The sequence below is a fragment of the Miscanthus floridulus genome, chromosome 11 (assembly GCF_019320115.1).
Source record: "Miscanthus floridulus cultivar M001 chromosome 11, ASM1932011v1, whole genome shotgun sequence".
Classification (NCBI taxonomy): domain Eukaryota; kingdom Viridiplantae; phylum Streptophyta; class Magnoliopsida; order Poales; family Poaceae; genus Miscanthus; species Miscanthus floridulus.
The window spans coordinates 31,671,055-31,686,692 of NC_089590.1; positions in this window are offsets into that span (position 1 = coordinate 31,671,055).

Below are 15,638 nucleotides of genomic sequence, written 5' to 3' on the forward strand. Positions count from 1 at the left end.
CAAGTTCAATCACCTTTCATAGTATGCACCTAAGCATGTTAACATAGATGCCAAGAAGAAGTAGTTCATGCGTGGCCTTAATACCAAACTTCAGACCATGATGACTACCTATACCAATGTCATGTATCATGAGGCAATTAACATTTCTATTGCATCAGAGGAGAAATATCGGCAGCATAAGGAGATTAAAAAGAAAAATAGTGGGCCATCTGGGTCTTTCAGTGGCAATCAAAAGAGACAGAAGATAATCTATCATCTAGTAAATCACTATTGTCCTCCTTATCATCCACCATAGTTCCAAGCCGGTCAACAACAAAATGTCCGTCCTGCCATGACTTATCCAAACTCCCAATAGTCAAATGTTCCTAGTGTTTGTGCCCCAACACCACAAGGCCACAATTACCCATGTTTCAATTGTGGGAAGTCAGGTCATTTCTCGAGGGAATGTCCGTATCCTAAGAAGTATAATCCAAATTTTTAGAAGGCTCCTAGAAATCAACAACAGGGTCAAGCTCAGGACAAGAACAACAACCAAAATGCTCAGAAGGGCAAAAATGAAAAGAAGATAGGGTGGGTTTTCTATACTCAAGCTAGGGAGATTCTGGAAGGGGAACCTATGATGCTGGGTATGTTTCCTATCACCGATCATCCTACAGTTATGCTTTTTGATTCTGGTGCATCTCATACATTCATCAATAGAACCTTTGTCATAAAGCATGAAATTCCAATTGGGGCAACGAAGGAAAATTTCTATATACAGTCGCCCAGGGGACGTCTGTGTACTAAGAAAATGGTATACCAGGTACCGATAAACCAAGGTGGGCACATTTTTCCCACCACCATGATTATTCTAAAAGATTAGGATATAGATATGATCTTGGGAATGAATTGGATGTATCAGCATAAAGCTGTTATAGATACTTTGAATAGGACAATAAGGTTGAGTTTGCTAGATAGTAATTCTCAGCTACTTATCCAACTTCCAACCTTAAAGAGATCAGTGGAAAAAGTTTGTGCTACTTCCATTAAGGAGATTAGAGATATCCTCGTAGTTGGTGAATTTCCAGATGTTTTTCTTGAAGATTTACCCGGTCTACCACCTAATAGGGATGTTCAGTTTAACATAGATCTAAAACTTGGAATAGCTCTAATCTCTCGGAGAGCTTATAGGGTGCCTCCCAAGGAGTTAGCCGAGTTGAAGACTCAGTTGCAAGAGTTGATTGATAAAGGGTTTATCCAACCTAGTTCATCACCTTGGGGATGTCCTGCTATTTTTGTGAAAAAGAAAGATGAGACCCTGAGATTGTGTGTTGATTATCGTCCATTAAATGAAGTGACCATTAAGAATAAATATCCCTTACCTCAGATAGATTTACTTTTTGATCAACTGGCTGGAGCCAAAGTTTTCTCCAAGATTGATTTGAGGTCAGGTTATCATCAAATCAAAATTAAGCCTAAAGATATTCCCAAAATGATATTTACCACCAGATATGGATTATATGAATACCTAGTAATGTCTTTTGGTTTGATGAATGCCCCAGCTCATTTCATATATCTAATGAATTTAGTATTCATGCCTGAGCTAGACAAGTTTGTAGTGGTGTTTATTGATGACATCTTAGTATATTCTAAGAACAAGAAAGAACATGCAGAACATCTCACAATTGTTCTGACCCGCCTAAGAGAACATCAGTTATATGCCAAGTTCAGTAAGTGTGACTTTTGGCTAAAGGAAGTATATTTTTAGGACATGTCTTGTCAGCTGAAGGAGTTGTAGTAGATCCAAGAAAAGTTAAGGATGTACTAGATTGGAAACCACCAACCACTGTTCATCTAGTTTAGAGTTTTCTGAGAATGGCGGGTTATTACCGTCGTTTTATTCCAGATTTCTCTAGAATATCCAAGTCCATCACGGTATTGTTGAAGAATCAAGCCAAGTTTGTCTGGTCACTTGAATGTGAAGAAGCTTTCCAGACTTTGAAGAAATTATTAACCACTGCCCCAGTGTTAGCACAGCTAGATATCGAGAAGCCGTTTGACGTTTATTGTGATGCTTCGGGTATTGGTATTGGGTGTGTATTGATGCAAGAAGGCTGAGTCATTGCCTATGCTTCCAGACAACTTAAGCAACATGAAGAACATTATCCAACTCATGATCTGGAGTTAGCAGCAGTTGTCCATGCTTTGAAGATTTGGCGGCATTACCTGCTTGGTAATACTTGCCATATTTATACAGATCACAAGAGTTTAAAGTATATCTTTACTCAATCAGAATTGAATATGCGGCAAAGAAGATGGTTAGAATTGATTAAAGATTATGACTTGGAGGTGCATTACCGTCCTGGTAAGGCAAATGTGGTTGCAGATGCACTCAGTCGTAAGAGTCATTGCAATTGTCTTGCAGTAAAAACAATGGATCTGACTTTATGTCAAGAGATGGAGAAGTTGAAAATAGAGATAATTCAACAAGGTAGTTTGACCAATATAATTGTTGAATCAACTTTTCGAGACCAAATTATTGCCGCTCAGAAAGAAAACAAGGGTATAGCCCATATCAAAGAAAGAGTGAGGAAGGGAAAAGCAGAATGCTTTAGAATAGATGATGCAGGTGTGCTATGGTTCAAGAATCATTTAGTGGTACCAAAGGTTCCTGAGTTGCGACAGTCAATTCTTGAAGAGGCACATACAACCAGGTTCTCTATTCATCCAGAAAGTAATAAAATATACCATGACTTGAAACAGAGATTTTGGTGGACTAAAATGAAGATAGAGATTGCTCGATATATAGCCAAGTGTGATACTTATCAAAAAGTAAAAGCTATACATTTGAGGTCCACTGGAGAGTTACAACCATTGCCTTTTCCAGCTTGGAAGTGGGAGGATATTAGTATGGACTTTATCGTCGGTCTACCCAAGACATCTAAAGGTTTTGACTTAATATGGGTTATTGTAGATCGACTAACTAAGTTAGCACATTTTCTTCCAGTCAAGAGTATATATCCTACTATCCAATATGCCAAGATGTATTTAGCGAGAATCATGAGCTTACATAGTATACCAAAGACCATTGTGTCAGATAGAGGTACACAGTTTGTCTCCAACTTTTGGAAACAATTGCATGCTTCGTTGGGTACCAAACTTTTGTTTAGTACAGCTTATCATCCATAGACTGATGGTCAGACTGAAAGAGTAAATCAAGTACTTGAAGATATGTTAAGGTGTTGTGTCCTTAACTACTCCAATAAGTGGGATGAATGTTTGCCTTTGGCTGAGTTCTCATACAACAATAGTTATCAAGAGAGCATTAAGATGGCTCTGTTTGAAGCACTCTATGGTCGTAGATGTAGAATATTGCTAAATTGGTCTGAACCCGGGGAAAGATGGTTCTTTGGAGTTGACCTTGTGAAAGAAATAGAAGAGAAGGTTAGGCATATACAAAGTAATTTGAAGATAGCTCAGTCTTGACAAAAGAGTTATGCGGATAAATGACGTAGACCATTGGTATTTAACAAGGGAGATTTTGTATATCTGAAGGTATCACCAATGAAGAGAGTTACCTGTTTCGGTGTTAAAGGCAAGTTGGCACCTCGTTATATTGGACCATTTCAAATATTGGAAAGGTATGGAAATGTGGCATATCGCTTGAAGTTACCAGAACATCTCACAGCTGTACATGATGTGTTCCATATTTCTCAGTTAAAGAAATATCTTCGAGTGCCTAATCAGAATGTTAGTTGTGCCCTGTCGTTACGAACCATGTTTTGTAAAGGGACCTTAGCTATTTTGAGTTTTGAATGTTTTTGCTTGACACATTTCCTTTTCCATTACTTACCCTATGACTTTAAATCTTGGGACGAGATTTCTTTTAGGGGGAAAGATTGTAACACCTCTGGTGTTTTAAACCCTAAAACATGCCATGTTATCATATGCATTGCACATCATTTTGGTGTTAGTGAAAACTTTGATATGCACTCACTAAAACAAGTTTACTTTCATGTTATATGTGTTGACTTGTATGGAATGAATCAATTTCAAAACATTTGTGTTGATTTGGATTTCCGAAAACCCTAATTTCTAGCATTTATTTTTAGCCTAGAAAACCTAATTCAAAATCTAAGCACATTTTGGGGTTAAGCCTAAAAGGAAAAGTGTAGATCTTGTCATTTTGTACAAAGTTGGTTTTTGGAGTTTTCAAAGTTGTTATATAAAATTTGAAGTAATTTGAAAAGGCGATATGTTCCTAAACTGTCCCCTTTTGATTTTAAACTTGCATTTCAAAATGTAGACATAATTTGGGTATGGTTATTAAAGCAAAGTTGTATAACTTTGAATTTGTAACAACTTTTGTTTTTGGAGATTTTTGAGTTACCATACAAATTTGGGAGTAATTTGGGAAATTAGATGAGTGGCAATTCGGTAAATATGGTGAATAGTAACCATGGGCGACACCTCACCGTCGGTGAGCTTCCTCAGCGTGGAGAAGCTACTGCGCATCATCTCCATGTGCCTTGACCGCGTTATAAAGGCCGGGATGCTGTCATCGCCGCTTTTTCTCCTTCCTCTGCTTTTCCCGTCGTCACCGCCCAACTCCGTCGAGCTCGCACCGTCGCCGTAGCACCTTTCCAATCTCGACAAAGCATGTCATAGCTCTGCCTAATCTTTGTGAACCTAGCCATCTAGTCCTTGAAGACTAACTTTGCCAAATTTAGCTGCGCGTCGTCTTTCTTCCTCGCGGCCGGCAGTAACGCCGTCAAGCTCGATTCGCTGTGGCCAGCGCTCTACGGTGCATCTCTGTCCTTGCTAAGCATACCTTCAGCTTCTTTGGGTTGCCGTGATGCTCTGGGGCCTTTTGATTGTGTCCATTCCTCTGCTGTAGTCACTGGAACGCCATGCTTGCCGTTGCCACCATCGCGATCAACGCTGACTGATGCGATCTTTGCTGCTCATCGTCAACCGAACCCTTTAGCACGATCTAGGTGAGCCTCTACTGCTATTCGAGTGGTTTCATGAAGCTCTCGCTAACTCTAGTAACTAGGACGCCATGGCACCGCCGTGCCCAGCTTGGCCAACCCGCCATGGCCGGCGACGAGCTCGGTCCAGGCCGTAATTGGTGTAGCTAGTACCTCTAACCGAACCGTTGTGAGTAGGGGGACATGGTAGTGCTTTCGTCGGCGAGAAATCGCCGGTCAGCGAGTTTTGCCACCGTGGTCAGCACGGGAGAACGATGCTGACATGTGGGACCCGATGTCAGTGGCCATGGGTTTGAAAATGGAATTTTCTATTTTGCAGAATTGAATGAATAGTGCTATGATTTGTTATTTTTGTGTAGAATTGAATAGAGCTCCAAAAATTATGAAAATTTTTGTGTGACCTCTCTGAGATGCAAACTATTTAGGAAAAATATTAAATGTTATTTTTAGTACTTTTTGAATGTGATAAAAATTTCTCAAATTAATTAATAAATGGGTTCCATGATTTTTCTAGGCTTAAATAATTATTCAAAAATTATGAAATTTTTTTTGCCACTTAGTTATCATATGATGAGTCTTCAAAAAAAATTTGAGCTCATTTGGAGGAAGTTGATTTATTTCATAATTTTGAATTAAATAATTAATTCATAAAAGCAAATAGTAAACCTTAATGAGTTAGGTTTTGTTTGAATTTTGGATTAAGTGATGACCTTGGGTCATTAGTATAAAATAATTTTTGGTACCTAAAGTAAGTGTTTGAGTTTATGAAAAGGTTTAGTTAGTTGTTGGTTTGCAACTGTACCGCGAAGGAAAGTTGTATTCAAGTTATTAACTTTTGCATCCATCGTCAATCATCATGTTTTATATCTCGCATCATATTAAACACGACATTGTTACTATGTGTAGTGAACAAAAGCGAGAATGTGGTAGTCAATCAAGTTGTGGAAGTTAATCCGTCTGTTGAGGTCAGGTTTGATATCTGTGGAAAATCTCCTAAACCTGACTTTTCCGGCAACCAAGGCAAGCCCCGGATGCATTTAAACCTACCTTGTGTTTTACAAATTTATATCGCTTTTGCTTTTCAATACTGCATTAAGTGATTAGGAGTTGAGTGAAAACCTAATTGGTGCATTACCAACCTTGTTTTTCAATTTCAACCTTGTTACCCGTTTCAATCCGAGAATGCTTATTTATGCTTAGCCATGCTTAGAACGATACAAGTTGGGTGATCACCGATCACCTGTGAGATATAAATGGTTTGTTGGTTACGACTGGTTATTTATGTGATCATGAGATATGAGCATGTGGAGTAATAAATCTAGACCGGGCGGACTCGGTGTATGGGAGCCACAAGACATGGAGGTCTTGTGAGCGGGTTCTTTCCACCTGTGTCGATTAAGACACGTCCGTTGTTGAATTGCATGAGGTGAGACTTTGTAGTACTGATCACATACTCTGGTAAGCCTTAACTTGGCTATTATATTATGAAAATGGCTACTCACGCACTAGGAGTGGAGAGATGGCGAGAGTAGCATGTACCCACGTGGCAATGGGCTGGATTGGTGGAGTACTGTATTCTCAGGTGATGTAGACCCATTCTTGTTTTAGAGGATCTGAGGGTAGGTTGGTGTATGTAGGTCGAGGACCTGCATATGTTGTGTGGTTGGGAATCCCCAGCTGGGTTTTAATCGGTTTGAATCATCGTTGCTCCTCGGTTATGGAGACTCAGCTCACTGTTCATCATCATAGTTAATAAATGAAACTTGAGCTAGATTTGAGAAAGAGTTTGATATGAAGTTCATGATCTCATTACGGATCATGGTAGATTCATATATGATTTTGAGAAAGATTTAAATGTTGAATGAAAGAATCTTGTTAGAAAGCTTTTACGCAAAAGAATTTTGATTATTGCTAAAGCCATACCTTGAATCCCGGAGCCTGCATTCCTAAGTTTTATCAGTTTTTATTTCGGTTAAGTCTTGTTGAGTTCTTTTGTACTCAGGGTTCATTGACCCTTGTTGTAGGTGAGCCTCATGCACAGGTCTGCCTTGGACTATGCTGCATGACGGTTGTTCAAATCGAAGATGATAAGTAAATGTGTGACCCTTGGGCAGGGTACTTAAATTACGTGTTTTGTTTTATGTTACTAATGCCACTCCACTACTATGGTTTGTAATAATAATCATACTTAGTTTGTAAGGTTTGAAATAACTGTTTTGTAAACTAAGTTATTGTAAGACTTCTGCTATTTCACTCTGGTGTATATTAATGAATAAACTATTGTAATACTGCAATGACTCTGTAATGGGATCCTGCTCGGAAAATCATGGATGATTCGGGGTTCCCCGAGGACACCCGACAGTCTTATTAAGTTACCGGGAACATATGCATAGTTGTCAGAGGTCATTGGACAGTGACAGGTGCATGTGGGCCCTATAATTTAGGAGGTTCTGCCACAGGAGTTTGTAGACATGGTTGGGGAACTTAGGATCTTTAAAGCCCAGTGGTGGCTCAACATAGACAAGTTCTTAACTGGGGCCATTGAGGAATGCACTCTTCACATCCATTTGATATAGCTTGAAGTTGTGATGAGAGGCATAGGCTAGAAGCATTCGGATTGCTTCAAGTCTTGCCACCGGTGCATATGTTTCTTCAAAGTCCAAACCCTCTACTTGAGTGAAGCCTTGAGCAACCAATCTTGTCTTGTTCCTTATCACCATGCCATTCTCATCTTGCTTGTTGTGGAAGACCCATTTGGTGCCAATGACATTAGTGTTGGGCCTTTCCACTAAGGTCCACACTTGATTTCTTTTGAAATTATCGAGCTCTTCTTGCATAGCCATGATCCAATCTAGGTCTCCAAGTGCTTATTCTACCTTGAGAGGCTCCAAAGAGGAAACAAACGAGTAATATTGACAAAAAATTGCTAAATGTGAATGAGTTATTACCCCCTTTCGAAGACTCCCAAGAATATTGTCAACGGAATGATCCCATTATATCATTTGCCTTAGCCTTGGATGGTCAATGGCCTCTTATTCATCTTCTGGATCTTCATCTTCTTCTTGCTCAAAGATTGGTTGTAGGTCTTGTCCATGGACTGGAGTCGAATCAGCTACTGTTGTCTAGGTAGGTGCGACACTACCGCTCTGAGGTGTGGCACTACTGTGTGCAGGGGTTGTAGCAGGGGTCTACTGCTGTTCAGCATCAAGTATGTCAGCAAAAATTGGTGTAGACAGGGTGGGGAAGCGGTCTTTGTAAGCTAAAGTCAGGGCCACGGCAATGCAAATTTGAGTGAAACTTCATAAATACGTGCGGGAGACTTGGGCGGGCTTGGAAATTAACGAGACAGTCTAGAAGTGGCGGCATCCTGACAGTCTTGGAGCGGTGGTGAAGTCTACCGGCAATGGTGGTTACATGTTACGAATATCACCTAATGACAAACATGACATACGGTTGTGAAATCTAAGGTGCTCGGGGGCTACCATCACACTACCATCGTAGAAGACCGCTTCCCCATCACACAAAATAAACATTGTAGCAAAGATAAGGAAGATCCCAAAAAATACATAAGTTAAGAACATTTCATATTTCATGTAAATAAAACATACATATTCTACGCTAAAAATTCAGTACATAAAATAAAATCCTACTACAAGACTAGCTTCAGTGGGGTGTGGATGACTCTCCATCGGGCCTTCTGCCAGGCTTGTAGTAGGGGCCCTTTCCCATGCGGCGCGTGGTCCACTGTGTTAATTAAAATATATATAGTTAGTTTTGATTGGTTACAGGAACTACGTAGTAACTTATAAAAATTTGAAAGAAGGTTGATCACAAAAAACATCATCACATAGAGTTATTATTTCTTTAGTACCTTCTCCTTGCGTGCTTCATTGTTGGCCCTATTGGCCGCGTGGCGCTTGTCCCTACGAGCCTTCACCGCCTGATTACGGCCGTAGTCCCCAACTCCACCAAGGTCACGATCGCGGGCCATGGTGTCGTTGCTCAGGATATACTTGGCCAAAGCACTATGCTCTAGCTCAGAGATCGCCTTGCCTCAGCGAGACTTCCCATTCGTGTGTTGTAGCAACTCGCGAAGACTCCATGAGGGCACTTTCTTGTCACGGCAAAAAGGACACACAAAGGAGCCCTCACCATGACCATGAAACCTGATGCCTCCATTAAAGAGGCCGAGTAGGATCTCACTCTCCTCTTTGAATTTAGACTCGTCTGAATATGAGTTTTCGATGTCGGAGTCACTGTGGCCTACCATGCTTGTGAAGATAGTTGAAGAAAGAAAGAGAAAGTTTAACTGCAAAATTTTGTAAGTTCAGAGTGGAGAAAGCAACACACTGCACCCCCTTCTTATACGAAGCGATGGCAGCGATTTGCATGTCAACGTTGACTTCCCTAGGCGCATATTTCCTGTCGATTCGCCTCGCTGTGTACCCAATGCGTCCATTCATGGCGACCATTCACTTGGCAACGTCGAGTTCCCAAGGCGCGTATTTCACGTCGCTGGGCCTGGCGGCGTACCCAAAGTGTTGAAAAACATTGGAAACGCAACCACCACAATGGTCATCAATTAGGAGTGCAATTCACACATAAGAACACATCGTACCCAACTACGATGTTGTGGGCTACGCCATCGAGATTGCATCCAACATCCAACATCCAAGATCAAGTGGCATAGTGCACTGCATGGCCAAACGATACTCTTTAAATAACTGGGAAACAAGTTCATCACAATAACTCCTCAATCAATCAAATTAAATTTCACAAAAAAACTCCTCAATCAACGTATGTCATGTTGCTGCGCCTCTCTAGCCCTCTGGCTCACCACCGTCCACTCGTCGTACCTCCATCCACGCCGGCAATCATGGCTGCAAGGTGGCACCCCACGTCGCTGATGGCGCTCCCTGTTGAGGTGCAAATTGAGATCGCTGGCCAGCTAGCTGCAACCTTAGAGCGGCCCATGGATGACCTCTTAGCCTATGGGCGATGTGCTTGTCCATGCGTGGCATCTACGGTGACCCTACCCTTGGTCGGCGCGTGGTAGTGGATCGATGCAGACGCAAGGTGAGGTCATCGAATGACCTCATCAACTACTTCGCCCTCCTTGCTAGGCTAACCCAAGTCGACAACCCGGAGGCTTGCTTACTCACTGGGATACAAACCGTATTCACTAAAAACCACAGCCCCCGGCCATGCCTCGACTATCTCACCCATGCCGCTGATGGCGGGCACAATGTGGTGGCCTATCTGGTCACCATATTCCTCTATAGGCACAATGGCGATGCCGGCGATGACAACACTGCGAGGCGGTACATAAGATGGGTCGAGGGCAAGGAAGAATCATGGGTGGCAGTGGTGATGGGCGATGGCGGCGGACCAATGAGTAGGCGACTAAGCAACAAGGGGTGTTGGCTGTGCCATGAGGTGGTTGTGAAAGTGATCCACAAAATGACGTGGTGGCACAACAAGTGGCTGCCTCCGCCACAGGCATAGGTATGCGGCGATCTTCCATGCGTAGGCAGTGACTGCGGCATTCCAAAAGGATGGGAAGAAAGGACTCTATTTTGCAGCAAGGACTATAGGCTTCGTTGTGAAATTATTTTGTTCAAAAAGGCAATTGGAATAGCAAACTAATCCACTCTTTACATGCAAGAGTGAATTATTAGTTAGGTTTTGATTTTCTGTATAAGTGTTCTACTACAGTCTTCTTCAATATAAGTGTTCTACTATAGTACTCTGTAATTCAATATATAAGTGTTCTACTATGAATTAGTTAGGAAACTACTCTGTAATTCAATATAAGCGTTCTACTGTAGTACTCTTCATGCTACTAACATTGAATCACCATATGAAACGGCAACGGGAGCTGTCACACCACCGAGAATTGATGTCTAATTCCATATTCATCACAAAACATAGTTCATCCAATCAAGTCTCGCGTCACATTTTTTGTGAGGAATTAAATTAAAAGCCAAGCAGAGGACAACACATGTGACCACGTCCCTTAATTAAAAGCTAAGCAGATGAGCCATTGGTGTTGAAATGTTATTGTAACACCACCATAATGCATGTGTGCACCAAATAAATAATTCAATTTGCAAACAAAACAAAGATGGCACACTAGTTTAGCTGAAATAATGACAACATCCATCATTGAGGAAATTAACATGTCCATAGACAAGCAAACAACATTGGTCCATTTAAAATGCATGATAGAGTGATACATCAAATGCAGCTTTATTTACTGCTCTGTTAATGATTCCAAGAACAAGGGAACATAAGGAAGATAGAATGGTCTGTAGTTGAACTCTTTTTGAATGCTACGTCTAACATACCGAAAGACATGGGCATGGATGATATAAACTCTTCTACGGTCCATGTCATAAGCAATGATTGTTCCATCCTCCCCAGCAAAGAAAATCATATTCCATTTTGGATGAACTATAATCACTGTGTACTCAGCAACCCAATGCACGAAACCAAATCTAATATTAATCCTTCCAAACAGGATCCACATGCTGGCCGTATGCTTCAATGTCCAATTATTAGTACCATAGTCTTTAAGGATCCACATTGAAAGCTTGGAATCATTGGGATCAACAATAGTACATACACACTGAAGGGACCATGACGCCTAAGGGGGGGGGGGGGGTCAATTAGGCAACTTAAAATTCTAACTCTAAACTATGGCCTCTTTTTCTAACCTTAGCAAAACCTATGCAAACAATAAACTATCTAAATGTGCACCTACGGTTTTGCTAGTGTGTTGCTATCTCTATCGCAAAAGGAGTAATTCAATCAATGTAAATGCGGAAGCTAAAGAGCAAGGTAGAGATATGCAAACTCCCATTGATGACTCTGATATTTTTACCGAGGTATCGAGAAGCACGCAAGCTTCCCCCTAGTCCTTGTTGGAGCCCCTTGCAAGGAATCCCTCGCAAGGGCCAAGCTCCCGGTTGGGTAACTCCATGGATAGCCTCGGGCCTTCCCCACGCGCATGTGGGTCTCCGACGTGCCTTCCGGCAAGCCTCTCCTGGATGCTCCCCGTCGTCTTCACTATCAAGCTTTTGGCCAAAACGCCGCGGGCCTTGTTCCCTCTAGTACACGGTGGTGGCCACACCACAAACATGGTTGGTGTGATCTTGCAAGACTACAAGCCCCTCCGATGTACAACAATGATGCGCACAAGCATCGAGTGGTAAGAGGTATGCAAACCTCACTAAACACTAGGCCTAAACCTAGAGCAAGCGCATAAGCGGTGGTATAATCAACCTAACCACTTCGCAAAGCACCTACGCTAATCACCTAATAAAACACTAAGCACTATGCAAGTGGAGATCACTAAATTGGTGTATCAACACCCTTGGTATGTTTCCTCAGCTCCACACATCTCATTTGACCGGTTGGGGGTTGTATTTATAAGCCCCACTGAGAAAGTAGCTGTTGGGGATGAAATCCCGCTTTTTTGCTACTGACTGAACGCTGATCATGTCCTGACTGGACGTGTCCGGTCATCCCGATCGTTGGAGCCGCGAACACTTGATTGGACGCTGCCAGCATCCGGTCACCTGTGACCGGACGTGTCCGATCACAGTTTCACCGCTTTGGAACCTCTCTGTACTCGACCAGACTCTACTGTCCTACATCCGGTCGATCTGCCGCCAGCGTCCGGTCGCGCCTATTGCCGAGCCTCTTGATCGGAGCATCCGGTCACTTTCTTCCAGCGTCCGGTCCAGCGTCTGGTCACTTCTGTGAGCTTGTTTCTTCGCGATCTTACATATGTCTTGGTTCCTATCTTCATGCTTGGACTTTGCTTGATATCTTGGGTCTTTTCTTGTGCTTCTAAGGTCTTGCTTATGGTGTTGATCATCGGATCATCACGTCGCCTTTGTCCAAGTCACGTCTTGCATCCTATTGAACTACAAAACAATCACTTGCAAGTTCATTAGTCCAATTTGGTTGTGTTGGTCATCAAACACCAAAATCCAAAGTAAATGGGCCAAGAGTCCATTTTCCTTACAATCTCCCCCTTTTTGGTGATTGATGACAACACGACCAAAACAAGCAAATATTAAATAATTTTGAAATTTGAAAACTACTTACTTGCTAGGATGCAATGCAAGGGGTAAGATTATATGATGCTAAAAGATACTACTTGTAAGATTATATAAAAACTTATCTTGCCCTTGTAAAAATCCCCATGTGGTATTATGGATTTAAGCCTTGCTTCCTACAAATTCTCCCCATTACATAGGCTAATCCATAATCCACTATCCTCTCTTTTTCGGACCATCACTACAAATTAATGCTTGCTTTTGGTCCTCTAAATTCTCCCCTTTGGAATCAAACACCGAAAAGGAAGATATTAGTAGCACAAGGGAGGGTCAAACTTTGTGATCTTTTATGTGTATAGTGGAATAGATCACAAAATTTGACTCTCACATTATATAGACTAAGCTCCCCCTAAATATATGCATACATATGGTAGAAGACAAAGCATATGCATAATTGGCAAATTTTTGCCCAAGGGAATTTAATCTATATAATGTATGGAGAAAGCATATAAATATCAAAATGAAATCAACATGATGATATCGGTTTAGAAATACCACATGTGAAAACCAAATTGATTTCTACCACTTGCAATGAGTGGTGAATATTTGAAGTGAGATGCTTAACTCCGGGGACTCCATTTTTCTTGCAACGAGACTACTACACACATGATAAGCTTGAAAAGGGTATTAGTCTCAAAGCATCCAACTTGTAGATTAACCTCCCCCTAAATTTGTGCACACAAGTATGAAATACTTGTTGGAAACATGCACATTGATTTTAGAATCACTAATATCACTTGAAAGATGACATCTCATGAATGTGAGAATCATTTTCGAAGATGATATTCACGAGAAATTATCTACAATTTGGACTTTGGCACATATTAGATTAATAATTGAAGGACAAGCTATGTGCCGTGCTCCTAAACAATTTTAAACCATGTAGGATTGCTCTAAGAAATAAGAATGAAACCGAGCAAGCCTACCATATGAAATACCTAGTGTATGCATGACAAGAGATATAAGTATGCAAATGCAAACCTAGGCATGAATAGTAACTAGATGCTAAAAGATACCAATTGTAGGAAAATTTAAATCAAATACCAATTGAAATAAATTGAATCTAGTTACCTAACATTGGAAGGGGAATTTGGGTTCATAGTATTCACTAACCCACTTGGCAATGATTTTGTCCATCATGATGCACCCCATGAAATGCATCCATACTTTGCCAAGTCTCCAAATTCCCCGACGTCCATAGGACTTCTCACTTCTCTTTCGGGATCCAAACCTTCTTGGTGCCCTTCATGTTGGAAATGATTTCCTTTGGCACCCAAAAGCGTTTGATCCCATTGTTGGCTTGCTTGTTCACCTTGATGGCCACCACCTTGTCATTTTTCTTCTTCAAGAGATAAGGTGTGGATGCCTTCTTGTCCACCTTGTTGGTGTAGGTGTTGGAGAGCTTGCTTGTTTGCTTCTTCTCTTTCTTCTTTGCTCCTCCCCCATTCTTCACCTTGCACTCATAGGACTTGTGACCTTCCTTGTGGCACACGTAACAAACCATGGTTTGTCCTTCATCAAGCTTCTTCACTCCCTTGATGGTGTTATCTTGATGAAGTTGGGTTTGCTTCGCCTTGCCTTTTACTTGAGTCAAGTCCTTGGTGAGGCGAGCTACTTCTTGCTTGAGTTGCTCATTTTCCTTTGCAACCTCTTGTGTGCATGTATCTACAATAACTTTCTCAACACAAACTTAGTTGCACAAAGGTGAGTATAGACATAGATCATTACAAGAAGTAGAGGCATCCTTTTTAGATATGTTAAAGATAGAACTTTTCTTTTTAGATGCCTTGGAGGGGGTTGTATTAACGGCTTCAAGGTTAGCAACTTTAGTAGTTAGCTCATCACAATGTTTGCACATGGTTTCCATTTTTGCAAGCAAACTTTTATAAGCATCTTGTGAGCTAGCTAACTTTTCTTTTAATTTTTCATTTTTCTTTGCAAGTTGCTCATCTTTGATTGTGCATTCATTTGTTGTTGCACTAGCCTTAAGTTGCTCAATTTTAGTAGATAGTTCAACATTGAGATTAGCAAAGTTCTCATATTGTTCAAGCAAAGTTTTGTATGCTTCTTGTGAACTATCTAGCTTTTCTTTTAAACTTTTGAGCTTCTTTTGTTGACTAGTGCAAACTTTAGCATATTTAAGATTTTGTTGCACAATTTTATCATAAGAAGGCAAATCATCATCACTATCACTCTCACTAGAGGATGAGCTTTTGTTACCTCATGCCATAAGGCACACACGTGAAGAGCTTGATGATGAGTGCTTGCGGCCTCGCCTCTTATGATGGTGTTCTTCTTCACTTGAAGAATCATCCCATGATCTTACTTAGGTGAGGGCTTGGTTCTTGCATTCCTTCTTCTTTGTCTTGGGTGTGGGCTTGTTTGGACAAACTTCCACAAAGTGCCCCAACTCGCCGCATCCATAGCATCCTCTCTTTCTTTGCTCATTTCTTTGATTGGTGAAAATGAGATCTTGAATTTGGATGGGCACACCCTTGACATTGATCCTTTGGATCATATTCTCCACCTTGTTGATTAATTT